The following is a 27570-nucleotide window of genomic DNA, read 5'->3' on the forward strand; positions in this document are numbered from 1 at the left end:
CCGGCGTTGCCTGGTGAAACGTTGTTGTGATGCCTCGTGTAAGGAGGAGAAACGCGTACCATCACGTTGCCGACGTTAATAAAGGTCGGATGTGATCGCGATTGCGCTTTATCGTATCGCGACATTGCTGCTCGCGTTGGTCGAGATCCAATGACTGTTAGCAGAATATGGAATCGGTGGGTTCAGGACGGTAATACGGAACGCCCTGCTGGATCCCAACGGCCTCGTATCACTAGCAGTCGAGATGACAGGCATCTTATCCGCATGGCTGTAACGCATCGTGCAGCCACGTCTCGATCCCTGAGTCAACAGATGGGGACGTTTGCAAGACAACCACCATCTGCACGAACAGTTCGACGACGCTTGCAGCAGCATGGACTATCAGCTCGGCGACCGTGGCTGCGGTTACCATTGACGCTGCATCACAGACAGGAGCGCCTGCGATGGAGTACTCAACGACGAACCTGGGTGCAAGAATGGAAAATCGTCATTTTTTCGGATGAATCCAGGTTATGTTTACAGCATCATGATGGTCGTATCCGTGTTTGGCGACATCGCGGTGAACGCACATTGGAAGGGTATATTCGTCATCGCCATACTGGCGTATCACCCGGCGTGATGGTATTGGGTGCCATTGGTTACACGTTTCGGCCACCTCTTGTTCACATTGACGGCGCTTTGAACAGTGAACGTTACATTTCAGATGTGTTACGACCCGTGGCTCTACCCTTCATTCGATCCCTGCGAAACCCTACATTTCAACAGGATAACGCACGACCGCATGTTGCAGGTCCTGTACGGGCCTTTCTGGATACAGAAAATGTTCGACTGCTGCCCTGGCCAGCACATTCTCCAGATCTCTCACCAACTGAATGGTGGCCGAGCAACTGGCTCGTCACAATACGCCAGTCGGTACTCTTGATGAACCGTGGTATCGTGTTGAAGCTACATGGGCAGCTGTACCTGTACACGCCATCCAAGCTCTGTTTGACTCAATGCCCAGGCGTATCAAGGCCGTTATTATGGCCAGAGATGGTTGTTCTGGGTACTGATTTCTCAGGATCTATGCACCCAAATTGCGTGAAAATGTAATCACATGTCAGTTCTAGTATAACTGATTTGTCCAATGAATACCAGTTTATCATCTGCATTTCTTCTTGGTGTAGCAATTTTAATGGCTAGTAGTGTACATGTAAAGGTATTGGCAGTCGCAAAGTGCTATGATTCTCAAGTCTTGTAATATGCACACTGTGAGATATGATGCCTCAACACAGTTTAATACTTGACTTATTGTCTTAAACATTTACCGCAGCATTGTACCTCATAATGAGTAAATTATGACAGCGTTTTAAATTTTCAGATTTGGAAAGTAACTCTATGGAATACTGAAATCAAAATTTTGTTGCGTTCTGAAGCCCTTAGACAGGCTGCATGGGCCGAGCGAGGTGGCGCAGTGACTAGCTCACTGCACTCACTCGGAAGGACGACTGTTCAAACTCGCTTCCGGTCTTCGAGATTCAGACTTTCTGTGATTTCCCTAAATCGCTTAAGGGAAATGCCGGGATGGTTCCATCGAAAGGGCAAAGCCCCTTTCCTCCTCCACCCTTTCCTAATCCGAGATTGTGTTCCGTCTCTAATGACCTAGATGTCGACGGGCCGTTGAACACTTATCTCCTCCTCCTCCTCCTCCACAAGCCACCTGTAACCGGGATCCTGCCCCAGGTTTGTCGTTTACTACTACAGATGCCCTCCCAAACCGCCAGCACAGCAGCAATTTCAAAAGGACTCCACTCGACCACGCAAGCTGGAGACGTGTCGATAATAATTTAACCTCTACGGCCCAGCTACTCTGTCTTACTCTCATAAGAAACATTTTGGACAAAATACGATTCCATGAAAACCTACGATACTACAGACCGGAGTTTCCCAAACTGTGTTCCGCAGAATACTAGTGTTCTGTGGCAAGGGAATAAGTGCTCGACGAAAAATTGTTTATACCACGGCGGTTTTTTTCGACATCTTCACAATAATAATGATTTTTATTATAATTTCTGTGTTATTAATTGTGATTAAAAATTTATGTAGTCAATGAGTGAAATAAGCTAGAATGAAATTTTCACTCTACAGCGGAGTGTGCGCTGATATGAAACTTCCTGGCAGGTCAAAACTGTGTGCCGGACCGAGACTCGAACTCGGACCTTTGCCTTTCGCTGGCAAGTGCTCTACCGACGTTTTTTTTGGACACCCGTTTTAGTTCGTTGTTGATCTATTAACTCAGTTTTTTTTATTACGGAGGGCAGCTGGCTCTCTGACCGAACACGCTGAGCTACCGTGCCGGCGAACCGACTGAGCTACCCAAGCTTTATTTCTGCCAGTACCTCGTCTAGTTGTTCTCATTTTTTTTTTTTTTTAATTTTATCGACTTTCAAAATTAACAAGGTGTTTCATCAAAGTACCAACCTCATCATAATTTTCGTCAGAGGAAAAGTTTGGGAACCTTTGCACTACACTAACTGAATAATAAATGTTCTTGAACTAAGTACACTGTTTACGTCTTCTTACGCCAGTTTTTGTGTATCCTGTTTCACGTAACTACTGCCATTGCATCACGGTTTGACCTCGAACTAATTCCCGAGAATGGCGGATGCGGACATCCTGCTTTGCAACGCGGGGATTTGTCTAGTGTAGCCCGGACATTGACCATGTCACAATGTTGCCACCCTGCTAGACCACGGGTTGCGTGTTTGGATGTGGAAGGAGAAGGCAGGGGTTTGGGAGTCATTGAGGCACCCTGTCGTTCAACAGAATTCTCTGATGAGGACAATGTCTTTCGCGACGGCACTGATATGTAAAACGGTCTCGGTTTTCTTGCAGCGTCAATTCGGGATAAAATCTCGAGCTCTCGACGATAGCCTTCATCGTCAAGTGCAAATGACGATGACGATGTTGACGCGGCAAGAAAACCGAGAATGTTTTAAATACAAAATTATCTGATACAGACTTCTCTCGACACAAGAGGTCCAATTAAGGTCGTCGGTAGTTACGAGGTGCATTCAAGTTGTAAGGCCTCCGATTTTTTTTTCTTATTAACTACTCACCCGAAATCGATGAAACTGGCGTTACTTCTCGACGTAATCGCCCTGCAGACGTACACATTTTTCACAACGCTGACGCCACGATTCCATGGCAGCGGCGAAGGCTTCTTTAGGAGTCTGTTTTGACCACTGGAAAATCGGTGAGGCAATAGCAGCACGGCTGGTGAATGTGCAGCCACGGAGAGTGTCTTTCATTGTTGGAAAAAGCCAAAAGTCACTAGGACCCAGGCCAGGTGAGTAGGGAGCATGAGGAATCACTTCAAAGTTGTTATCACGAAGAAACTGTTGCGTTCAAATGGCTCTGAGCACTATGGGACTTAACATCTGTGGTCATCAGTCCCCTAGAACTTAGAACTACTTAAACCTAACTAACCTATGGACATCACACACATCCATGCCCGAGGCAGAATTCGAACCTGCGACCGTAGCAGTCGCGCGGTTTCGGACTGAGCGCCTAGAACCGCTAGACCACCGCGGCCGGCAAACTGTTGCATAACGTTAGCTCAGTGTGCGGATGTGTTGTCTTGGTGAAACAGCACACGCGCAGCCCTTCCCGGACGTTTTTGTTGCAGTGCAGGAAGGAATTTGTTCTTCAAAACATTTTCGTAGGATGCACCTGTTACCGTAGTGCCCTTTGGAACGGAATGGGTAAGGGTTACGCCCTCGCTGTCCCTGAACATGGACACCATCATTTTTTCAGCACTGGCGGTTACCCGAAATTTTTTTTGGTGGCGGTGAATCTGTGTGCTTCCATTGAGCTGACTGGCGCTTTGTTTCTGGTTGAAAAATGGCATCCACGTCTCATCCATTGTCACAACCGACGAAAAGAAAGTCCCATTCGTGCTGTCGTTGCGCGTCAACATTGCTCGGCAACATGCCACACGGGCAGCCATGTGGTCGTCCGTCAACATTCGTGGCACCCACCTGGATGACACTTTTCGCATTTTCAGGTCGTCATGCAGGACTGTGTGCACAGAACCCAGAGAAATGCCAACTCTGGAGGCGATCTGTTCAACAGTCATTCGGCGATCCCCCAAAACAATTGTCTCCACTTTCTCGATCGTGTCGTCAGACCGGCTTGTGCGAGCCCGAGGTTGTTTCGGTTTGTTGTCACACGATGTTCTGCCTTCATTAAACTGTCGCACCCACGAACGCACTTTCGACACATCCATAACTCCATCACCACATGTCTCCTTCAACTGTCGATGAATTTCAATTGGTTTCACACCACGCAAATTCAGAAAACGAATGATTGCACGCTGTTCAAGTAAGGAAAACGTCGCCATTTTAAGTATTTAAAACAGTTCTCATTCTCGCCGCTGGCGGTAAAATTCCATCTGTCGTACGATGCTGCCATCTCTGGGACGTATTGACAATGAACGCGGCCTCATTTTAAGACAATGTGCATGTTTCTATCTCTTTCCAGTCCGGAGAAAAAAAATCGGAGGCCTTAGAACTTGAATGCACCTCGTACTATGAAACTTGTAGTGTATCATCTCCTAGCCTTAGAGGGCAATATGCAGAGGAGCTATAACCTGATGCCAGAGTATCGGATCAGACCTGCGATTGTATTCAAGACTTTCTTGCAGACAGAACTCTACACGTCGCTCTTAACGGAACTGAATCGACAGATGTAAAGGTAATAGCCATAGTACCACAGAGAAGTGTGACAGGACTGTTGCCATTTACAATATACATAAGTGATCTAGTAGAAAGCGTTAGATGCTCTTTAAGACTATTCGCAGATGATGCAGTTGCTTATACGAAAGTAGGAACGTCAGAAGGAAGTAAGAATTTGCAGAACGACCTGCAGAGAATTGATGAATGGTGCAGACTCTGGCATTTGACCCTCAACGTAAATAAATCTAACATATTGCGCATATGTAGAAAAAAAATCCACTACTGTACAGCTACACTATTGAAACTTCCTGGCAGATTAAAACTATTTGCCGGACCGAGACTCGAACTCAGGACCTTTTCCTTTTGCGGGTAAGTGCACTTGCCCTCCAAAGGCAAAGGTCCCGAGTTCGAGTCTCGGTCCGGCATACAGTTTTAATCTGCCAGGAAGTTTCATATCGGCGCACACTCCACTGTAGAGTGAAAATCTCATTCTGGAAACATCCCCCAGGCTGTGGCTAAGCCATATCTCCGAAATATCCTTTCTTCCAGGAGTGCTAGTTCTGCAAGTTTCGCGGGAGAGCTTCTGTGAAGTTGGGAAAGTAGGAGACCAAGTACTGGCAGAACTGAAATTATGAGGACGGGGTGTGAGTCGTGCTTGGGTAGCTGAGTTGGTAGAGCACTTGCCCGCGAAAGGCAAAGGTTCCGAGTTTGAGTCTCGGTCCGGTACACAGTTTTAAGCTGTCAGGAAGTTTCAGGACAATTATTGCTTACAGTGTTTATAAATTATCTAGTAGAAAGCATCGGATCCTCTTTAATACTGTTCTCAGATGATGTGGTCGTCTATAACAAAATCTACCTATTTCAACCCCATTTTGATAATTCCCTCGCGATTTGTCTTTTTTTGTCTTAGATTGTACACAGAATGTAGATGCGTTACACCTACACAGTTAGAAATGTTATCATGTGGATGTGCAAGCATTCAGCACTCTTCCCGGAAATTTGACGTTTGTTGGCTGTCGCCCTCATTGAGTTTATTTTCAATGAGCAGTGATCCATTTTTGTGGAGTTCTTATTCCACGAGTATTAATTTTTATAATGAGAGAGAGAGAGAGAGAGAGAGAGAGAGAGAGAGAGAGAGAGAGAGACAGAGACAGAGACAGCGAGTGGGCTGTGAATATTATTCACAGAGAACGTGTGTGTGTGTGTGTGTGTGTGTGTGTGTTTGTTTTTTTGTTTTTTTTTTGTTTTAAGAGACGGACTCTCTACACTGTTGCTTTAACAGAGCCCTAGAAAAAGTGGAACACGTAGAAACATAGTGGAATCCGACTAGGAACAAAAAAACAATGCCATCAAAGTCAGTTACCGAATTTTTGCAGATGATACGGCCCTACTAGCCGAGATCTGGGAAGAAGGCAAAGAACAGGTCCTCGAGCTGCAAAAACACGCATAAAAAATTGACCATACGCGAGTAGGATTCACACATTGAGCGTTGCATGCAATTTTCCGGGCTAGTCTGAGGAACTCTTGCGGAGATTTTATTAATTCTTCTCTATCTACATATATAAACTGAAATCTCCTTCTTGCTTCTTTTTCTATTTCCGGGCTAGACTAGCACAAAAATAGAAAAAGGAGATTTCAGTTTAAATATGTAGATAGAGAAGAATTAATAAAATATTTTTTATTTACTTACTAAAAAATGGCTACTACTTACATTTCATCTTTGCATACAGTAATCTACTTCTATTATGCTTTTGATTGATGATGAATGCAGTGTATGCTGTAATGACAAAAAGGTATTTTTTATTTAATCACAGTTTAACGATTTTCAAGTTTTTTAAACTTACTTGCACTATGAAACCTTGCTTCTTCCCAAATTTCATGATTCTAAGTCAACGGGAAGTGCCACATAGGTTTTGATGAGGGAGTTTTCGAGGCTCAAAATATGTGACATAAATTGACGGTATTGACTTAGAAGCGTAAGTGTTTTACACAGAAAAGGGACCGTAGACTTTAGTATGTGATATAAACTTCAGTGTGATATGCGTTCCTGTTCCTGAGAAAAAAAAGTTCAACAGTCGGACAGACAGACTTTAGAAAAGACTAAGCTAATAAAAAACATAAAACAACCACCGAGACATTTTAAAGTTGGAGAACAAAGAACAGAAATTGTCAAAGATTTAAAATATCTTGGAGAATGGATCAGAAGGAATGAAACCCTTCACCGAACAACCAAAAACCTCCGAAACACAGTGAGGGAAAGAAGAACGGCTTTTTATACATCTGTCCTCAGAATGAACTAACAGAAAAAAAGTTTCTTTCTTTCCGCAGCAAAAAGACCTAACCTATTTGCCTTAAGGAGAAGGAGAAAGTGTTAAAAGAACTCCAAATCACAGAAAATTTGCCTACAGATATAACTGCAAAAAAGAATAGTAATAACAACAGCGGTAGTAAATAAATAGCGTGTAATTTAGCAGTATTTGTAAACTGTTAAAGAAAATGTCCCTGTCTGTCATAGTTGGCGCCTAGATGCATTAAATAATAATTTTAAGGAAAGGAACCTGTGGTTAACTACCCAATGCAGTGCCTCTAACCGCGACTTAACGGAAACGAGGAAGACGATCGGATGCGGCCAGGCTGTTTATAAATAAACGCATTGGTCGCCTTGAGGTGCTGAATGCGCAGCGTTTGCCAGACCTTCCTCCAACCGCCGTAGCGCATCGCGCCGCCATAGGTTGCACGTACGATGTGTAGTCATGAAGTTTCATCACCACCTCTAAAAATTAAAGTTATGTAATTAATATGATTGTGAACCAGGGCTGTAGAGGTTCAAATAATAACAATGGCGTGTGACGAGGGCCTCCCGTCGGGTAGACCGCTCGCCTGGTGCAAGTCTTTCGATTTGACGCCACTTCGGCGACCTGCGCGCCGATGGGGATGAAATGGTGATGATTAGGACAACACAGCACCCAGTCCCTGAGCGGAGAAAATCTCCGACCCAGCCTGGAATCGAACCCGGGCCCTTAGGATTGACAGTCCGTCGCGCTGACCACTCAGCTACCGGCGGCGGACAAAGTTCGAATTAGTTGAGGCTTTCGTGGCCACTTGTTGACAAACTGCCTGTTGGTTTCTGTGTATGGTTTCTTGGCCGAGACGCCGGAGCGGGCGATTTTATGCCTCGGAAGACATCCACAAGGACTGTCATACCTTCTCTTCTTCTTCAGTAGCTCTACAGCCGTTGGTGAGCCTTGGCTTCTTCAACAATCTTCCTCCACACTTCTCGGTTATTTGCTGCTCTTTTCCACCCCCGGACTCCCATATTGCTGATATCCATTATTACCTCATCGATCCATCTTCTTCTAGGTCTCCCTTTTCGCCTAACTGAATGGATCATACCTTTCATCATTTTCTTTGGAATTCTATCCTCTGCCATTCTCTCCAAGTGTCCTAGCCATCGTATTCGCTGTGATTTAACAAATTTTACTATGTCCCTGCCTTGTATTAACTCCTGTAATTCAGCATTGTAGCGTATTCTCCAGCCTTCTTCCTCCCTTATTGGCCCATAGATTTTGCGTAGTATTTTCCGCTCAATGCTTCTTAGAGCATTTTTATCGTGTTCTGTCAATGTCCATACCTCTGAGCCGTATGTGATAACTGGGCGGACTAGGGAATTATATATTAGCAGTTTAGTTTTTCTTGTAACAAGGCTACTTTTGAAAAGCTGCATATTTGCAAAGTAAGCTCTGTTTCCTGCTTGTATTCTTTCCCTTATAGCCTTTCCAATACTGTTATCATTTGTTATTAGGGCTCCCAAATAGTTAAAAGAGGACACTCCATTGAAGCATTTCCCATTGATGTTTAGGTTTTTAGGGGTTCTTCTGGCCTCAGATTGTGACATTACCATATATTTTGTTTTGTTTACATTTACTATGAGGCCAATTTTTAAGGCTTCTGTTTCCATTGCCCGGTATGTTTCTAGGAGTGTATTGGTATTTCTTCCTACTATAGCAATGTCATTAGCGTATGCACATATCTGGCTAGTTTTCATAAATATGGTGCCTCTTTTGTTGATTTTATTTACTGCACTATGCAGGGCAATGTTGAATAGGACAGTGGAGAGGCTATCCCCTTGCTTCACACCTTTATTAAAGTCAAAGCTCTCACTTGTTCTGCTAAGGACCTTTACTTTTGCTCTTGTCTCTGTCATTGTCATTCTGATTAGTCTTATTAATTTAGCACATATACCAACTTCTTTCAGTACTCTGTATAGTTCTTGCCGAATTATGCTGTCAAAGGCTTGTTTGAAATCGATGAATAAGAAATGCAGATCTATATCATATTCATAGAACTTTTCCATCATTTGCCTTATCACAAATATTTGATCAGTTGTTCCTCTGCCCGGTCGAAAGCCACACTGATATTCCCCTAGTATGCCTTCTGCACACTTCCGTATCCTTTCGTTTAATATACTTGTGAAGATCTTATAAGCTGTACTTAGGAGTGTTACACCTCTATAGTTTTCACACGCTGTTCTGTCCCCTTTCTTATAAATGGGGACTATTATTCCAATTTTCCAATTATCTGGCATAGTTTCTGTTTCCCATATATCTGATATTAATGTGTGCAGTTCCTTTATTACAGCCTCACCACCAGTTTTTATTAATTCAGCAATTATGCTGTCTTCCCCAGGGGCTCGATTGTTTTTTGACTTTTGCACAGCCTGGGAGACCTCTTGTAGTGTTGGTTTTCTTGCCTCATTGGTTTCATTGTCTACTTCCAGCTCCACTCTTCCCTCCTGTGCAGCTGTCTCTTCATCTTCTAGGCTGGTGCTTAGTGTATCTTTGAAATATTCTGCCCATCTTCCCACTATCTGTTCTTCCTCCCTTATCATTTTCCCATCTTTACTGGAACAGGCCATTGTTTTTGGTTGGAATCTATTCTTCATTTTGCCTATGGCATGATAGAACTTTCTTATTTCACTCTGTTCCTTTAGTTCTTCTAGTTCTTGAAATTTCTTCTTATTCCACTCTCTTTTCTTTCTCTTGCACAGTCTGTTAGCTCTTCTCCTTAATTCTCTATATTGTTCCACATTATTTCTGGTTTCTCTCTGTAGCATTTTTGTTCTTGCCCTGTTCTTTTCCTCTATTGCTGACCTGCAATCTTCATCAAACCACTCCTGGGTTCTTCTGTTCCTTCTTATGCCTATTATTTCCTCTGCAGCATCCTTAATGGCTTTTTCAAACCTGTTCCACCTTCCATCTACTCCTTCTGTGGTCTCTTCATTGCTCAACTTTCTGCTTAGTGTTGCTTGGTATTTTTTTACTTCATCAGGGATGTTCAGTTTGTCTGTATTCCATTTCATCATCTTTCCCATTCTGTTGCCATTTGTTAGTGACAGTTTCTCTCTCAAGACTGATTTTATCAGAAAGTGGTCTGAATCACAGTTTGGTCCTCTGCAGCTCCGTACATCCGTAACTGACGTGGAGTGGCGTGCAATCACTAAAATATGATCAATCTGATTGACTACTCCATTGGCTGCAGACTTCCAAGTTCCCAGATGGATCCTTTTATGTGGAAAGCAGGTACTTTTAATAATCATATTATTCCTTGCTGCGAATTGGCATAATAAGTCTCCATTCTCATTGTTTTCTTCATGTAGTGAATATTTTCCAGAAACTCCATACAGATGTTCATTCCTCCCTATTTTTGCATTAAAATCCCCTATTACTAGCATCAGGTCATATTTAGGTACTGCACCGTATACTTTTTCCAAGTCTTCGTAGAAATGTTCTTTAATTATATCCTCTTTTTCCTCTGTTGGTGCATGTGCATTAACTATTGATATATTCCTAAATCTACCTTTTAGTCTGAGTCTGCACATCCTTTCATTTATGGGTTCAAATTCTAGAAGGCTTTTCCTAACTTCCCTAGTTATTATAAACCCTGTTCCAAGTTGGCCTGTTCTTTCTTCTGGTCCACTATATACCAACGAGTACTCAGGTTTATCTATCTGCCCATTCCCCTGCCATCTTATTTCCTGTAGCCCTACAATATCATATTTGAATTTTAAAATTTCATTAGCTATTTCTTTCATCTTTCCAGGCTGAAGCATTGTCCTCACATTCCATGATGCTACTGTTAGATCCTTTATCCGTTTCCTTTGCCGGGGTCGTGATACATGCTTTCCATCCAGTTTCCGAGGCTTCTGTTGACTGTCATACCACCTGTAGTAGTAATCGCAGGCAGTGGTCCACGTTTGCAAAGATTTGAAATTATGTGTAAAGTTTGTTGCAAGCCGCTAAGTGATGGGAATTCACGTGTAACGGGCTGTGCTTACATTTCAGCCCTCTCCGCCCTTTCGAAACGTGGGTGTTTCGTACCCCCACACTAAAGGTCACCAGATAGTAAGGTATATTTGAACCACGTTTGGTTAAAATTGGTCCACTGGTTCAGGAGGAAGTGTCAAAACTTACTTCTCTCTCTCCCCCTCTCCCTCTTCCTCTCTCTCTCTCTCTCTCTCTCTCTCTCTCTCTCTCTCTAACACACACACACACACACACACACACACACACACACACACACACACACGCACACACACACACACATTCCCTTTTTAATATGCATGGATTAATAAATACGATATACCGAGCATCATTTAGATTCATTGAAGTGTAAGCCAGCCCTGACAAACCTTACCATCTGGTGAGCAAGATGTATGGGACAGGCGAAATACCCTCAGACTTCAAGAAGAATATAATAATTCCAATCCCAAAGAAACCAGGTGTTGACAGATGTGAAAATTACCGAACTATCTGTTTTATAAGTCACAGCTGCAAAATACTAACGCGAATTCTTTACAGACGAATGGAAAAACTGGTAGAAGCTGACCTCGGGGAAGATCAGTTTGGATTCCATAGAAATATTGGAACACGTGAGACAATACTGACCCTACGACTTATCTTTCAAAATAGATTAAGGAAAGGCAAACCTATGTTTCTAGCATCTGTAGACTTAGAGAAAGCTTTTGACTATGTTGACTGGAACACACTCTTTCAAATTCTGAAGGTGGCAGGGGTAGGATACAGGGACCATGAAAGGAAAACAGTGGTTGGGAAAGGAGTGAGAATGGGTTGTAGCCTATCGCCAATGTTATTCAGTCTGTATATAGAGCAAGCAAAAAGGAAACAAAAGAGAAATTCGGAGTAGGAATTCAAATTCAAGGACAAGAAATGAAAACTCTGAAATTCGCCGATGGATAGTGTTTGGAGGGAGGGCATAAGACGAATAACAACAAAAGCAAAACGAGAATAATGTAATGCAATCGAATTAAATCAGTTGATGCTGATGGAATTAGATTAGTAAATAAGACGCTTAAAGTATTAGACGACTTTTGCTATTTGGGGAGCAAAATAACTGATGATGGTCGCAGTAGAGAGGATATAAAATGGCAATGGCAAGGAAAGTCTTTCCGCAGAAAAGAAATTTGTTAACATCGAGTATAGATTTAAACGTCAGGAAGTCATTTCTGAAAGTATTTGTATGGAGTGTAGCCATGTATTGAAGTGAAACAGGGACGATAAATAGTTTCGACAAGAAGATAATAGAAGCTTTCGAAATGTGGTGCTACAGAAGAATGCTGAAGATTAGACGGGTAGATCACATAACCAATGCGAAGGTATCGAACAGAATTGGGGAGAAAAATTTGTGGCACAACTTGACTAGAAGAAGGGATCGGTCGGTAGGACATGTTCTGAGGCATCAAGGGATCACCAATTTAGTACTGGAGGGCAGCGTGGAGGGTAAAAATCGTAGAGGGAGACCAAGAGATGAATACACTAAGCAGATTCAGAAGGATGTAGGTTGCTGTAGGTACTGGGAGATGAAGAAGCTTGCGCAGGATAGAGTAGCATGGAGAGCTGCATCAAACCAGTCTCTGGACTAAAGACCACAACACCAACAAATAAAGTAAAAATTTAAAAAAGAGGGTTCCGCTAAGGGACCGTCCGTTTGACTCCTCGGTTACCGTTTTGTACTGTTTATGCTGCCCCAACCGCTGCCTTGAAACTCTGCTAACAAACACTGAGCAGCTAGAACATGGTGACCACTTGCCTGATAGCCGGTATGTCGACCTTCGGCGCAGATAACGGCGCCAACGCGTCGTGGCATAGAGGCAAAGGGGCCTTGGTAGGTCGCTGGAGAGAGTTGCTCCACATCTGCACACACAAAACACGTCATTCCCGTGAGTTCTTGGGTGCTGGGCGGTGAGCTCTGAAGCCACGTCCGATTACATCCCATATATGTTCGATCGGATTCAGAGCTAGCGATTTGAGAGGCCAGCACGTCGATTGGATCTCGCCACTGTGTTCCTCGAACCACTGTATCACACTTCAGGCCTTGCGACATGGCGCATTATCCTGTTGAAAAATGTCTCTGCCGTCGGGAAACGTGATCGTCATGAAGAGGTGTACTTGGTCTGGCATTAATGTACGCTACTCCGTGACCGTCACGGGGCATTACACGAGCTCCACTGGACCATTAGATGTCCATGTGAACGTTCCGCAGACCATAATGGAGCCACCACCAGCTTGTCTCTGTCCCATAGTACTGCTGTCAAGGAGCTGTTCCCCTGGAGGACAACCGATTTGTGTCCTCCCATTGGCTTGAAGGTATCGGAATTCGTCAGACCGTGCAACGCTCTGCCACTGCGCCAACGTCCAGTGCCGATGATATCCTGCCAATTTCAGCCGTAGTTGCCGATGTCGTCGTGTTAACATTGGCACCGACTGCTGCGGTCGCAGGTTCGAATCCTGGCTCTGGCATAGATGTGTGTGATGTCCTTACGTTAGTTAGGTTTAAGTAGTTCTAAGATCTAGGGGACTGATGACCTCAGATGTTAAGTCCCATAGTGCTCAGAGCCATTTGAACCATCTGAACATTGGCACATGCATGGGTCGAAAGCTGCGGAGGTCCATCGTTAGGAGAGATGGGAGCACAGTGCGTTGAGACACACTTGTACTCCAGCATTAAAGTCTGATGTTTGTTCCGCCACAGTTCCCCACCTGTCCTGTCTTGCCCATCTGCCCAGCCTACGACGTCCAACATCTGCGATAACAGCGGTGGCCACCCAACCCCACAACGTCTGGACGTGGTTTCACCTTGATTACGCCGCGTATTGAAGACAGCCGGCCGCTGTGGTCGATCGGTTCTAGGCGCTTCGGTCCGGAACCGCGCTGGTGCTATGGTCGCAGGTTCTAATCCTGCATCGGGCATGGGTGTGTGTGATGTCCTAGGTTAGTTAGGTGTGAGTAGTTCTAAGTTCTAGGGGACTGATGACCTCAGGTGTTAAGTCCCATAGTGCTCAGAGCCATTTGAACCATTTTTGAAGACACTCACCACAACACTCCTCGAACACTCGACAAGCGCGCAGTTTCCGAAATGCTGGTCCCGAACCTCCAGGCCATCACAATCTACCCTCAGAGATACTCAGATAGATAGTGCGCCTTCCCCATTCTACAGAGGTACAGCACGCTCGCTGGTACTGCATGCACCGTGTATGTCATTCCTCACCGGATGACGCTGCAGTGGCCTGGACGGGTTTATATCGATAGTAAGTCGATAGTCATAATGTTCTGGCTGATCAGTGTAAATGGCTTCTACCTCTCCCGACATGCGCCACAAATGTTATATTTCCTAAACCTTTGGTCAACTGTAGCTCACACTTCTGTCACATTTATTTCCGGCCAAGTACTGCTTATAGAATAAGTTTGGATGCAATAAGGGATGACGAATAGGCGCAATCGCCTTGTGGGTCGAGCGATACTGCACAAGCATGCGGTTAGCTACCTCGGCCATGCTGGTGTAACGTATTTATTTCAAAAAGGAATTAAATACACATTTCCGAGCAGTAGTTTCCTATCTCAAACCGCTGTGTTTAGCGTCCTGACCAGCTCTGTTACAAACTCGGAAGCCCTTTGTTGACTGCCTGTACCATCCTCGTAAGGACACATGGACTGTGTGTGTGTGTGTGTGTGTGTGTGTGTGTGTGTGTTTGGTGTGCGCAGCTGTGTGACCCGTCCGGATTCCGCGAATTAAAGCTGATACGCAGCTAATCAAGTTGCTAGCGGGAGATCGCGACCCGAGAACTGTACACAGTTGGCGCGCAGGCCTGTTTTGTTAGCGTCCATCCTGCTTCAACAAAGACGTGTTATTTACATAGTCCCTAAACAGAGAATTGGTGCTGCACCTGTGTCCTTTCCCAGAATATGCGGTCTTTAAGTGTACTGTCGCTTCGCAGATACGCTGCTAGCTACGAAACTGCAACTGCATGAAGGAGGCATGTAGAGGTCGTGAAACTGGTATAAAATGTGCACTGATATTGAAATAATTGCTGGCCTGTGTGGCCGAGCGGTTCTAGGCGCTTCAGTCTGCGACCCCGCGACCGCTACGGTCGCAGGTTTGAATCCTGGCACGGGCATGGATGTATGCGATGTCCATAGGTTAGTTAGGTTTAAGTAGTTCTAAGTCTAGGGTACCGATGACCTCAGATGTTAAGTCCCATAGTGCTTAGAGGCATTTGAACCTTTTTTTTTAAATATAATTAGCATTTCCGTGAAACCACGCGAGGCAACTATGAGAAATGCCATCTATATTCTGTGTACAAGGAAAAATGTCGGAACAGGTTTCTGATTCAGACATTGAATTTCAGTATTCGATGTTTGTAAGAAACTCTTGATACAGTATGTGATCAGAAGTACCCGGACACCCCCAATAACATAAGTTTTTCATATTAGGAGCGTTGTGCTGCCACCTGCTGCCAGGTACTCCGTATTAGCGACCTCAGTAGTCATTAGACATCGTGAGAGAGCAGTATGGGGCACTACGCAGAACTCACAGACTTCGAACGTGGTCAGGTGTTTGGATGCTACTTGTGTCATACGTCTGTACGCGAAATTTCCACAATCCTAAACATCTCTAGTTGCACTGTTTCCGATGCGATAGTGAAATTGAAACGTGAAGGGACACGTACAGCACAAACGCGTACTGGCTGACCTCGTCTGTTGACCGACAGAGACCGCCGACAGTTGAAGAGGGTCGTAATGTGTAACAGGCAGACATCTATCCAGACCATCACACGAATTCCAGAATGCATCAGGATCCACTGCAAGTACTATGACAGTTAGGCGGGAGGTGAGGAAACTTGGATTTCATGGTCGAGCGGCTGCTCATAAACCACACATCACGCAGGTAAATGCCAAACGACGCGTCGCTTGGTGTAAGGAGCGTAAACATTGGACGATTGAACAGTGGAAAATCGCTGTGTGGAGTGACAAATCACGGTATACAATGTGGCAATCCGATTCCGGGGTGTGGCTATGGCGAACGCCCTGTGAACGTCATCTGCCAACGTGTGTAATGCCAACAGAAAAACCGGCCGGCTATCTCAATAGCGTGAAGCAAGTTCTCGGAGCAGTTATTTTACTCTACAACGGATGTTAGAGTTCCTGTCAAGCACATAATTTTAATCTGTCGGGAACTTTTCATGTTACAAAACGTTGCACAGGCGACTGGCTGTCGAACTGATGTTGCGGTCATTGAGAGCGTGTAGAGTCTACTCATGTACTGCACTGGCATGGAACATAATGGGTAAGTAAGACAGTTATACACTACACTTAGGCGAGCCCGCATCTCGTGGTCGTGCGGTAGCGTTCTCGCTTCCCACGCCCGGGTTGCCGGGTTCGATTCCCGGCGGGGTCAGGGATTTTCTCTACCTCGTGATGGCTGGGTGTTGTGTGATGTCCTTAGGTTAGTTAGGTTTAAGTAGTTCTAAGTTCTAGGGGACTGATGACCATAGATGTTAAGTCCCATAGTGCTCAGAGCCATTTACACTTAGGCGATCCTGCCAAACGCATCCTGTGCCGTAGATAACCTGGCACGTCAAAGCAGACTTTGACTATTTTGAACTCGGTCGGCGTCTGCGCACTCGTTTGCCAGACAGGCAGCATGGAAGCTCTTTGCGGGATCCGCCTTACGTCATCTCCAGTCAGGGGCGTGAGCAACTCGACCCGGGCACTCCGTTCGCAGCCGCAGGCCATTTGCACATCGCTTCTGTTTCCTGTTCTCGTACTGCGTTAGTGAATGAAGCGCTCGTGTCGAAACTCCGGCGCCGGTGTTCCTTTTCCGCTGCTGCTTTCGAAACAAATTCTGTGCTTCCCGTCTGGTCGACGAAACGAGGTTGAGACACTGGACTCGCCTCCAAAGGTCTGGCTGTCAAGATTTACTTTTTCTAAACCACTTCAGGCGACTGTCTAAATGGTTCAAATGGCTCTGAGCACTATGGGACTTAACATCTATGGTCATCAGTCCCGTAGAACTTAGAACTACTTAAACCTAACTAACCTAAGGACATCACACAACACCCAGTCATCACGAGGCAGAGAAAATCCCTGACCCCGCCGGGAATCGAACCCGGGAAACCGGGCGCGGGAAGCGAGAACGCTACCGCACGACCACGAGCTGCGGACGACTGTCTAACAGAAGCTCACTGCCGACTCCATGCTAGTCATTGGCCAGTCCCAGCAAATGCTCCGTCTACGTCTATATTCACTGATGAGCCAGAACTTTCTGGCCACTCCCCCACAGCGAGGCTCAATGACCTCTAGTGAGGAAGACGTACAGGCGGAGCAGAGATGAATGGTGAATCACAATAGCGACGGTACGGGACGCAGATGGGGAAGTGCATTGGCATAAGCGATTGTTATGGCCCGGTCCCTCTAAAACGTCGTATCTGGTCGACTGTTCGGCAGTTGGCGTTGTGAGCGTTTATGGAAAGTGACTGAAGGGCGGGGAAACGGATGGTAGACAAGGTGTTGTACGTTCACGTCTACATCTACATAATCCACCGAATAGTGCTTGGCGGAGGGTACCTTGTACCAGTACTAGCCATTTCCTGTGCTGTTCTACTCATAGAAAACGGCTGTTGACATGCTTCCGTTGTTGTTGCTGTTTGTTGTTGTGGTCTTCAGTCCTGAGACTTGTTTGATGCAGCTCTCCATGCTAATCTATCCTGTGCAAGCTCCTTCATCTCCCAGTACCTACTGCAACCTACATCCTTCTGAATCTGCTTAGTGTATTCATCTCTTGGTCTCCCTCTACGATTTTTACCTTCCTCACTGCCCTCCAATGCTAAATTTGTGATCCCTTGATGCCTCAGGAGATGTCCTACCAACCTATCCCTTCTTCTAGTCAAGTTGTGCCACAAACTTCTCTTCTCCCCAATCCTATTCAATACCTCCTCATTAGTTACGTGATCTACCCACCTAATCTTCAACATTCTTATGTAGCACCACATTTCGAAAGCTTCTATTCTCTTCTTGTCCAAACTATTTATTGTCCATGTTTCACTTCCATACATGGCTACACTCCATACAAAAACTTTCAGGAACGACTTCCTGACACTTAAATCAATACTCGATGTTAACAAATTTCTCTTCTTCAAAAACGCTTTCCTTGCCATTGCCAGTCTACATTTTATATCCTCTCTACTTCGACCATCATCAGTTATTTTGCTTCCCAAATAGCAAAACTCCTTTACTACTTTAATTGTCTCATTTCCTTATCTAACCCCCACAGCATCACCCGACTTAATTCGACTACATTCCATTATCCTCGTTTTGCTTTTGTTGATGTTCATCTTATACCCTCCTTTCAAGACACTGTCCATTCCGTTCAACTGCTCGTCCTAGTCCTTTGCTGTCTCTGACAGAATTATAATGTCATCGGCGAACCTCAAAGTTTATATTTCTTCTCCCTGGATTTTAATACCTACTCCAAATTTTTCTTTTGTTTCCTTTACTGCTTGCTCAATATACAGATTGAATAACATCGGGGAGAGGCTACAACCCTGTCTCACTCCTTTCCCAACCACTGCTTCCCTTTCATGCCCCTCGACTCTTATAACTGCCATCTGGTTTCTGTACAAATTGTAAATAGCCTTTCGCTCCCTGTATTTTATCCCTGCCGCCTTTAGAATTTGAAAGAGAGTATTCCAGTCAACATTGTCAAAAGCTTTCTCTAAGTCTACAAATGTTAGAAACGTAGGTTTGCCTTTCCTTAATCTTTCTTCTAAAATAATTCGTAAGGTATTGCCTCACGTGTTCCAACATTTCTACGGAATCCAAACTGATCTTCCCCGAGGTCGGCTTTTACCAGTTTTTCCATTCGTCTGTAAATAATTCATGTTAGTATTTTGCAGCTGTGACTTATTAAACTGATAGTTCGGCAATTTTCACATCTGTCAACACCTGCTTTCTTTGGGAGTGGAATTATTGTGTTCTTCTTGAAGTCTGAGGGTATTTCGCCTGTCTCGTACATCTTGCTTCCGTAGGAGCCCTAATTTCTGCTGTCTTATCTTCGCGGACCGTACGCGAAATGTACGATGTCGGCAGGAGAATCGTTATGCATCAGCATCTAAGGCTGGTTCCCTAAATTTTCTCAAGAATGTGTCACCTTCCCTCCAGTCATAGGCATTTGAGTTCCTCAAGCATCTCCGTAATACTGGCCTGTTGTTCGAACCTGCCGGTAAGAAATCTAGCAGCCCGCCACTGAATTTCTTCGATGTCCTTCAATTCGACCTCGAGCGGATCCCGAACACTCGAGCAGTACTTAAGAATAGGTCGCACTAGCATCCTGTATGCGGTCTCCTTTACAGTTGAGCCACACCTATCTCCCAATAAACCAAAGTTCAAAATGGTTCAAATGGCTCTGAGCACTATGGGACTTAACGTCTCAGGTCATCAGTCACCTAGAACTTAGAACTACTTACACCTAACTAACCTAAGGACATCACACACATCCATTCCCGAGGCAGGATTGGAACCTGCGACCGTGGCGGTCGCGCGGTTCCAGACTGAAGCGCCTAGAACCGCTCGGCCACAGCGGCCGACTAAACCGAAGTCGACCATTCGCCTCCTCTAACACAATCCTCACATGCTCGTTCCATTTCAGATCGCTTTGCAGCGTTACGCCCAGACATTCTACAGACGTAACTGTGTCAAACAGCACTAATACTAATACTAATACTGTATTCTAGCATTACGGGTTTATTTCTTCTATTCATCCGTATCAACTTTAATTTTTCTACAATTAGAGCTAACTGTCATCCACCAACTACAAATTTTGTTTAAGTCATCTTGTATCCTCCCTCAGTAAAAACTTTGACACCTTTACCATATACTACAGCATCATTGTGAAACCGAATTGGCGTTCCATCCGGACCTCGCGATTTCTTTGTATTCAGCTCTTTCAGTCGTTACTCTATTCACATAATGCATGTTAGTATGTCATCCATACAGGAATCGTCCGCAGCTCGTTGTCTAATGGCTAGCGTTGCTGCCTCTTGATCACGGGGTCCCGGGTTCGATTCCCAGCCGCGTTGGGGATTTCCTCTGCGCGGAGACTTGGTGTTTGTGTTTTCCTCATCATTCGTGACAGTGTCTAGATTGGATTGTGTAAGCAAATTCGACTTTGTAAAAATTGGGGCTTTGTAGGGAGGTGACGAACGCGCAGTTCAGCACCCCACAAACCAAATATCATCATACAGGAATCAGTGCGATTCTCCTGGGTGAAGTACACTCCTGGAAATGGAAAAAAGAACACATTGACACCGGTGTGTCAGACCCACCATACTTGCTCCGGACACTGCGAGAGGGCTGTACAAGCAATGATCACACGCACGGCACAGCGGACACACCAGGAACCGCGGTGTTGGCCGTCGAATGGCGCTAGCTGCGCAGCATTTGTGCACCGCCGCCGTCAGTGTCAGCCAGTTTGCCGTGGCATACGGAGCTCCATCGCAATCTTTAACACTGGTAGCATGCCGCGACAGCGTGGACGTGAACCGTATGTGCAGTTGACGGACTTTGAGCGAGGGCGTATAGTGGGCATGCGGGAGGCCGGGTGGACGTACTGCCGAATTGCTCAACACGTGGGGCGTGAGGTCTCCACAGTACATCGATGTTGTCGCCAGTGGTCGGCGGAAGGTGCACGTGCCCGTCGACCTGGGACCGGACCGCAGCGACGCACGGATGCACGCCAAGACCGTAGGATCCTACGCAGTGCCGTAGGGGACCGCACCGCCACTTCCCAGCAAATTAGGGACACTGTTGCTCCTGGGGTATCGGCGAGGACCATTCGCAACCGTCTCCATGAAGCTGGGCTACGGTCCCGCACACCGTTAGGCCGTCTTCCGCTCACGCCCCAACATCGTGCAGCCCGCCTCCAGTGGTGTCGCGACAGGCGTGAATGGAGGGACGAATGGAGACGTGTCGTCTTCAGCGATGAGAGTCGCTTCTGCCTTGGTGCCAATGATGGTCGTATGCGTGTTTGGCGCCGTGCAGGTGAGCGCCACAATCAGGACTGCATACGACCGAGGCACACAGGGCCAACATCCGGCATCATGGTGTGGGGAGCGATCTCCTACACTGGCCGTACACCACTGGTGATCGTCGAGGGGACACTGAATAGTGCACGGTACATCCAAACCGTCATCGAACCCATCGTTCTACCATTCCTAGACCGGCAAGGGAACTTGCTGTTCCAACAGGACAATGCACGTCCGCATGTATCCCGTGCCACCCAACGTGCTCTAGAAGGTGTAAGTCAACTACCCTGGCCAGAAAGATCTCCGGATCTGTCCCCCATTGAGCATGTTTGGGACTGGATGAAGCGTCGTCTCACGCGGTCTGCACGTCCAGCACGAACGCTGGTCCAACTGAGGCGCCAAGTGGAAATGGCATGGCAAGCCGTTCCACAGGACTACATCCAGCATCTCTACGATCGTCTCCGTGGGAGAATAGCAGCCTGCATTGCTGCGAAAGGTGGATATACACTACTAGTGCCGACATTGTGCATGCTCTGTTGTCTGTGTCTATGTGCCTGTGGTTCTGTCAGTGTGATCATGTGATGTATCTGACCCCAGGAATGTGTCAATAAAGTTTCCCCTTCCTGGGACAGTGAATTCACGGTGTTCTTATTTCAATTTCCAGGAGTGTATTTCACGTCACAGAACCCCGCTCTGTAAACCAGGGTAGACGGTGATGTGTCAGAACAGAGAACAATGCTGGTGCGGGTAGAAGTGCTTTGGCACGCAGCGTTCAGCGCACTTTGTTAAATACGGCACTCCGCAGCAGATGTACGCTATGTGTTTCCATGTAGACGCAGCAACATCGTCTATTGCTTTTTCAGTGGCACGGGAGCATGGATATTGAACTGTGGGTCAGCGGAAACATGTCGCATGGTCGAATGACCCACATTTTGTGTTACAGCCGGTCATGTACGTGTGTAGATACGCAATCATGCAGACGAACAAGAGCTCAAAACATACAACGCGCCATGGACATAGGCCCGTCGGAGCAATATTATGCCTCGGAGGACATTCGCTTGGACTTTCATGCGGCCTGTAGTAGTAATCGCAGGTACCTTAACAGCCTTGATGCACACGAACATTATTACGGACTAGCTGTGTCCCGTCATGCTTGATGTCTCCACGATGGTATGGCATCTTCCAACAGGATAACTACCCGTGTCGCAAAGCCACCGAACTTACCTGATATGAACGTGTTGTAGCATACCTGGGATGCTATCGCACACGAGCTCTCCGCACTAAAACCAGTGCGTTACAAATCACCACCACACTACTGAGGAGCTGCTCATAACAATTTGACTGGTGACTGTATAAGCTCCGGAAACAGATTAGCGATTTTCTTTCCTATTCCAACCGCGTATTGGCTAGAGGGGGGAAATGTTCAGATGTGTGTGAATTCGTAAGGGAAGAAACTGCTGAGGTCATCGCTCCCTAGACTTACGCACTTCTTAAACTAAGAACAACACGCACACCCATGCCCGAGGGAACACTCGAACCTCCGACGGAAGAGGCCGCGCGATCCCTCACATGGCGCCTCAAACCGCCCGGTTGGTCCGCGCGGCTGCTTGACGGGGAGACTGGCTGTCTGTATAGGTCTGCACGCACACTAATCTCTCATCTGATCCTCACGATTCCTATGCGGTACAGCTTATACGACGATGCCAGCAGAACCATCGCACACACTTCTAGAATACCAGTTATCTTTCCTTGCCGGCCGGTGTGGCCGTGCGGTTCTAGGCGCTTCAGTGTGGAACCGCGCGACCGCTACGGTCGCAGGTTCGAATCCTGCCTCGGGCATGGATGTATATGATGTCCTTAGGTTAGTTAGGTTTAAGTAATTCTAAGTTCTAGGGGACTGATGACCTCCAGATATTAAGTCCCATAGTGCTCAGAGCCATTTGAACCATTTTTATGTTTATCCAAAAGGATTGGGTGAGGCTAACATCGCCTATCTTCCAACGAGTACCGTTGCCAATTCGAATGGAATCTTCTTGGGTACAGAATCGTGCCATTTTGAAGCACTGAAACCCCTACAGTGTGTTCGTAAAGTCTGTCCGCAGTGCCGTATGATTGCTAGCCGCGCGTGCCTTGTGCCGCAGTGAATACACCAAAATGAAACTCAGTGAAATACAACTCATTAATGTATTGAATATTCATTTTTACTTACAAATTTTCACATTAAATGTTTCAAGTGTCCCCCCTGTTGTTGAATACACAATTCAATTCGTCTAATAATGTTTCCAACACAAGCTGTAACATTGCTTCTGTAAGAGAAGCAGTGAAAGTTGATATTGCAGTTTTCACTTTATCGATGGATTTTGGATGGTTTTTATAGACAGTTGCTTTCGCTGCACCCCAGAAGAAAACGTCAGGTGCTGTTATGTCAGGCGATCGTGGAGGCGAAAGTCCCTGTGAAATTATGCGATCACCAAAAACATCAGCAAGCAGTGGCATTGAAACGCGAGCTGTATGCGCGGTTGCACCATCTTGTTGAAAATAACCGTTCAATATTTCACTTAACCCAAGTTCTCCTATGAATGGGCACAGAAAATCACTGCAGTATCGTTGTGCGTTTATTGTTTCGTTGAAAAATACGGGACCCACATTTCGACGTCTAGAAATTGCAATTCAAACTCCTATTTTCACAGAATGAAGTGGTTCCTCATGAATACACAATGGATTTGCAGTACTCCACATACGAGAATTTTGCGAGTTTGTGTACTCGGATAAATGAAACCACCCCTTATAAGTGAAAAACGATTGATTAAGAATATCCCTTCCTTTTTTTTTGAACGAAATTTTTGAGCCATTGACAATAATGCAGTCTCTTGCCATGATCAGTATTTTTCAGTTCTTGCATGACTGTCGCTTTGTATGGGAAAAGTTCTAATTTTTTCCTTACAGCTGTGTGGGCCGTTCCGACACTAACATGGATTTCCTGCGCGAGATTTCTTATTGACTTGTTCGGACTCATGGACATTTTATCGGAAACATCGAGTAGTTTATCCACAGACAAAACGCTAGGACGACCACTTCTCCTTGCATCTGTCACTGAATCTGTACTTCGAAATTTGTTAGTCAAATCTCGCACAGTATCGCGATGTGGGAGTGTTGTCTCCGGGAAAACTGAATTAAATGTTTGACGAACTGAAGCAGTGTATTTACCTCCAGCTTTGAACACTTGTTCGAATAAAAACACACATTCTTCAATGGTTAGCATTTGAACAGTGACAAATACGAAACAAACGAACAAAGGAACTAAACTTAAACGCTCACGTCAACACGTAACGACACGCACCAACGATACTACTGACGCTGGCCGAGATTAACGAAACAGTGGAATGTTGGGAGAGTCTACTTGAAGGGAAGTAACCCAGGCAGGCGAACATAATACGGCACGCGCGGCTAACAGTCATTCTGCACTGCGGAGAGACTTTTTGCACACCCCGTATAAAGCCGTAATATTGACCGTCTTTGCGGCGGTTCTCTTCAGGGCGACAAAACCGCTGACAATACGGTGAAAGCGTCAGCTCCTATGTTACCGTTTCACTTCCCCGAGTATCTCTGTTACAATGACGTGCACCTCCAAATGTGGAAAAATGTAAGTTAATCCGGGTGAGTAGGATGAACAAGCGCGTAATCTTCTGATACACCATTAGTAGTGCCCTGCATGACATGTTTTTAACTACCTGGGCGTAGCATTGCAAAGCGATATGAAACTGAACGAGCGCGTGACGATTATCATAGGGTAGGCGACTGGACGACTTCGGTTTATTAGGAGTATTTTGGAGAGTCGTGGTTCACCCCTAAAGGAGACGGCTTGTAGCACCCTAGTGCGACCTATTCTTGAGTACTGCTAGAGTGTTCGGGATCCGCACCAGGACGGGTTAAAGTAAGCCATCGAAGCAATTCAGAGGCGGACTGCTAGTTTTGTTACCGGTAGATTAGAGCAACACGCAAGTGTTACAGAGATGCTTCGTGAATTCAGATCGGAATCCCTGGAGGGAAGACGATCTTCTTTTCGAGGAAAAATTAGAGACCAGCTTTTGAAGCTGATTGCAGGACTATTCTTCTGCCGCAAACATACATTTCGCGCAAGGACCACAAGGATAAAATACGAGAAATTGGGGCTCATTCGGAGACATAGAATCGTAAAATGAAGAACAAACCGCCTTCAGTCACAAGTTGCGTTTATTTGCTGCACCATGCATTTCGAGCCCTGGAGGCTCATCTACAGGGGGTTAATGATTTGCATCATACAATGTTAAACTGCAAACAACTAAAAAAAACCTGATGCAAATCACTAAAATGCACCTGAAGATGAGCCTCCAGGGCTCGAAATGCATAGTGCAGTAAATAAACGCAACTTGTGGCTGGAGACGGTTTGTTCTTCATTTTACGAAAGTAAAACAGTCGCGGACGAAACACTGAAAAACAATGGATAAAATTAAGACATATAGAATGTCGTTTTGTTTCGATTTATTTGCAAATGGAACAAGAAAAGAAACTACTAGTAGTGATACAGGCTACCCTACGCCACGCGCCGTACAGTGGCTCTTGATGCATGCAGGTGCAGGTGTAGATGTAAGTATGGCAGAAGTAATTAGCAGATAAAACGTATATTACTAACACGAAGAAAAGCTTCCATGAAAAGGGGAAATGCGACACTAATTAAGCATTATGATCTATTTTCTGAAAGTGTTTGTGTGGAGCATAATATTATGTGCAGGTGATCGTGATCGATAAATAGAACGCACAGCGCGAGATAGAAGCTTTTGTAATGTGGTAGACCGAGTAACTAATGCCGAACTGAACTGAACTGACGAGAAGAATCTTAAAGAGCACATAGGGTGTTGGGGCACATCGTGACGCATGAAGGAATAGTTAATTCGGCATTGGATCAACGTGTGGTAGGTGAAAATTGTAGCAGGTTCATGTTGATGCAGGTTATACCGAGATGCAAAGACAAAGATACCTGAAAAAATTGTTCAAATGGCTCTGAGCACTATGGGACTTACCTTCTGAGGTCATCAGTCCCCTAGAATGTAGAACTACTTAAACCTAACTAACCTAAGGACATCACACACATCCATGCCCGAGGCAGAATTCGAACCTGCGAACGTAGCGGTCGCGCGGTTCCAGACTGTAACGCCTAGAACCGCTCAGCCACCACGGCCGGCTAAAGAGACCTGGAGAGTTTAGGTTGTGTGGAGAGCTGCGTCAAAGCAATATTTGGACTGCGAACAACAACAACCACAACAACAGCTACAGCAAGAATGTATTTAATGATCTCCGCCAGTACCGAACTGACTAATTTGAGTAAGAAAATTAAGTGACGCTAGTATGGAGCCCTGAGGAACACCAAAAGTCTCAGTCTGGCACACAGTTTTAAAGAGTCACATATTACTAGAATGAAATTTTCACTCTACAGCGCAGTGTGCGCTGATATGAAACTTCCTGGCAGATTAAAACTGTGTGCCGGACCGAGACTTGAACTCGGGATCTTTGCCTTTCGTGGGCAAGTGCATTACAACTGAGCTACCCAAGCACGACTCACTCCCCGTCCTCACAGGTTTTAATTCCTTCAGTACCTCGTCTCCTACCTTCCAAACTTCACAGAAGCACTCCTGCGAACTTGCCCGCGAAAGGCAAAGGTCCCGAGTTCGAGTCTCGGTCCGGGCACAGTTTTAACCTTACAGTCACATATTGTCAGCACAACCCTTAATTCGCAAAGAGCAGTAGAACTGCATGTCGTTCGCATGTGAGTAAATACTTTTGCCACCACACATTTTAATTGTAACTTAATTACCATTGACTGCTGCATTTGGTGTAATTTTGTTTGTACAAGGGTAAAAAGTGGCCCTAGTATGGAACCCTGAGGAACACACAATATCACGGGACGACATGGAGTTCTAAATTGACGCATATAGTCAGCACAGCGCACGATAGGAGAAGCGTAAAAGAAAAGCCAATTTCCAACGCGAACATGTTAAGCGAACGCCGCGATTTGCGAGCACTTACGGCTGTGTCGTGGAAGCGCCGGGCGTCGGCCGTCGCTCTCGCACGACTTCCCGGTTGATAGTGCGGCTCCGTCGGCAGCTGCGGCGTGACTAGGATCGCGCGTCCCGCCACTGCGCATGCGCCAGCTTTCATCAAGCTGACAGCCGGCACACCACGTGTGGCTTTTATCGCGCGTAATCCTAAACTATCGTGTCTGAAGCGAGGGGGCGGGAACATCACCCCGAGCTCCCATCGGTGTAACAGTCTGGCTAACAGTGCGAAAACAACAAATTTAGGGAACATTTTTTTTTTCGTTTGTCACTCTTCTCAGCCATCTACAATGCTATAAGAAGAAACAAAGTACGGTTATAAATACACTACTGACCATTAAAATTGCTGCACCGTGAAGATGAGGTGCTACAGACGCGAAATTTAACC

At 45.7% G+C, this 27570-nt stretch overlaps 1 protein-coding gene across 3 annotated transcripts in view; it reads right to left on the reverse strand.

Moving 5' to 3' along the window:
* Positions 1 to 27254, reverse strand: part of LOC124550964 — a 61075-nt gene extending 33821 nt beyond the window's left edge. For all 3 annotated transcript variants that reach the window (XM_047125781.1, XM_047125780.1, XM_047125782.1), the window contains exon 1: positions 27154 to 27254. The gene's annotated coding sequence lies outside the window, so the exon portion shown is untranslated. The remainder of the gene's footprint in view (positions 1 to 27153) is intronic.
* Between the last annotated feature and the right edge of the window lie 316 nt (positions 27255 to 27570).

This window comes from Schistocerca americana, chromosome 9, assembly GCF_021461395.2.
Source record: "Schistocerca americana isolate TAMUIC-IGC-003095 chromosome 9, iqSchAmer2.1, whole genome shotgun sequence".
Taxonomy (NCBI): Eukaryota; Metazoa; Arthropoda; class Insecta; order Orthoptera; family Acrididae; genus Schistocerca; species Schistocerca americana.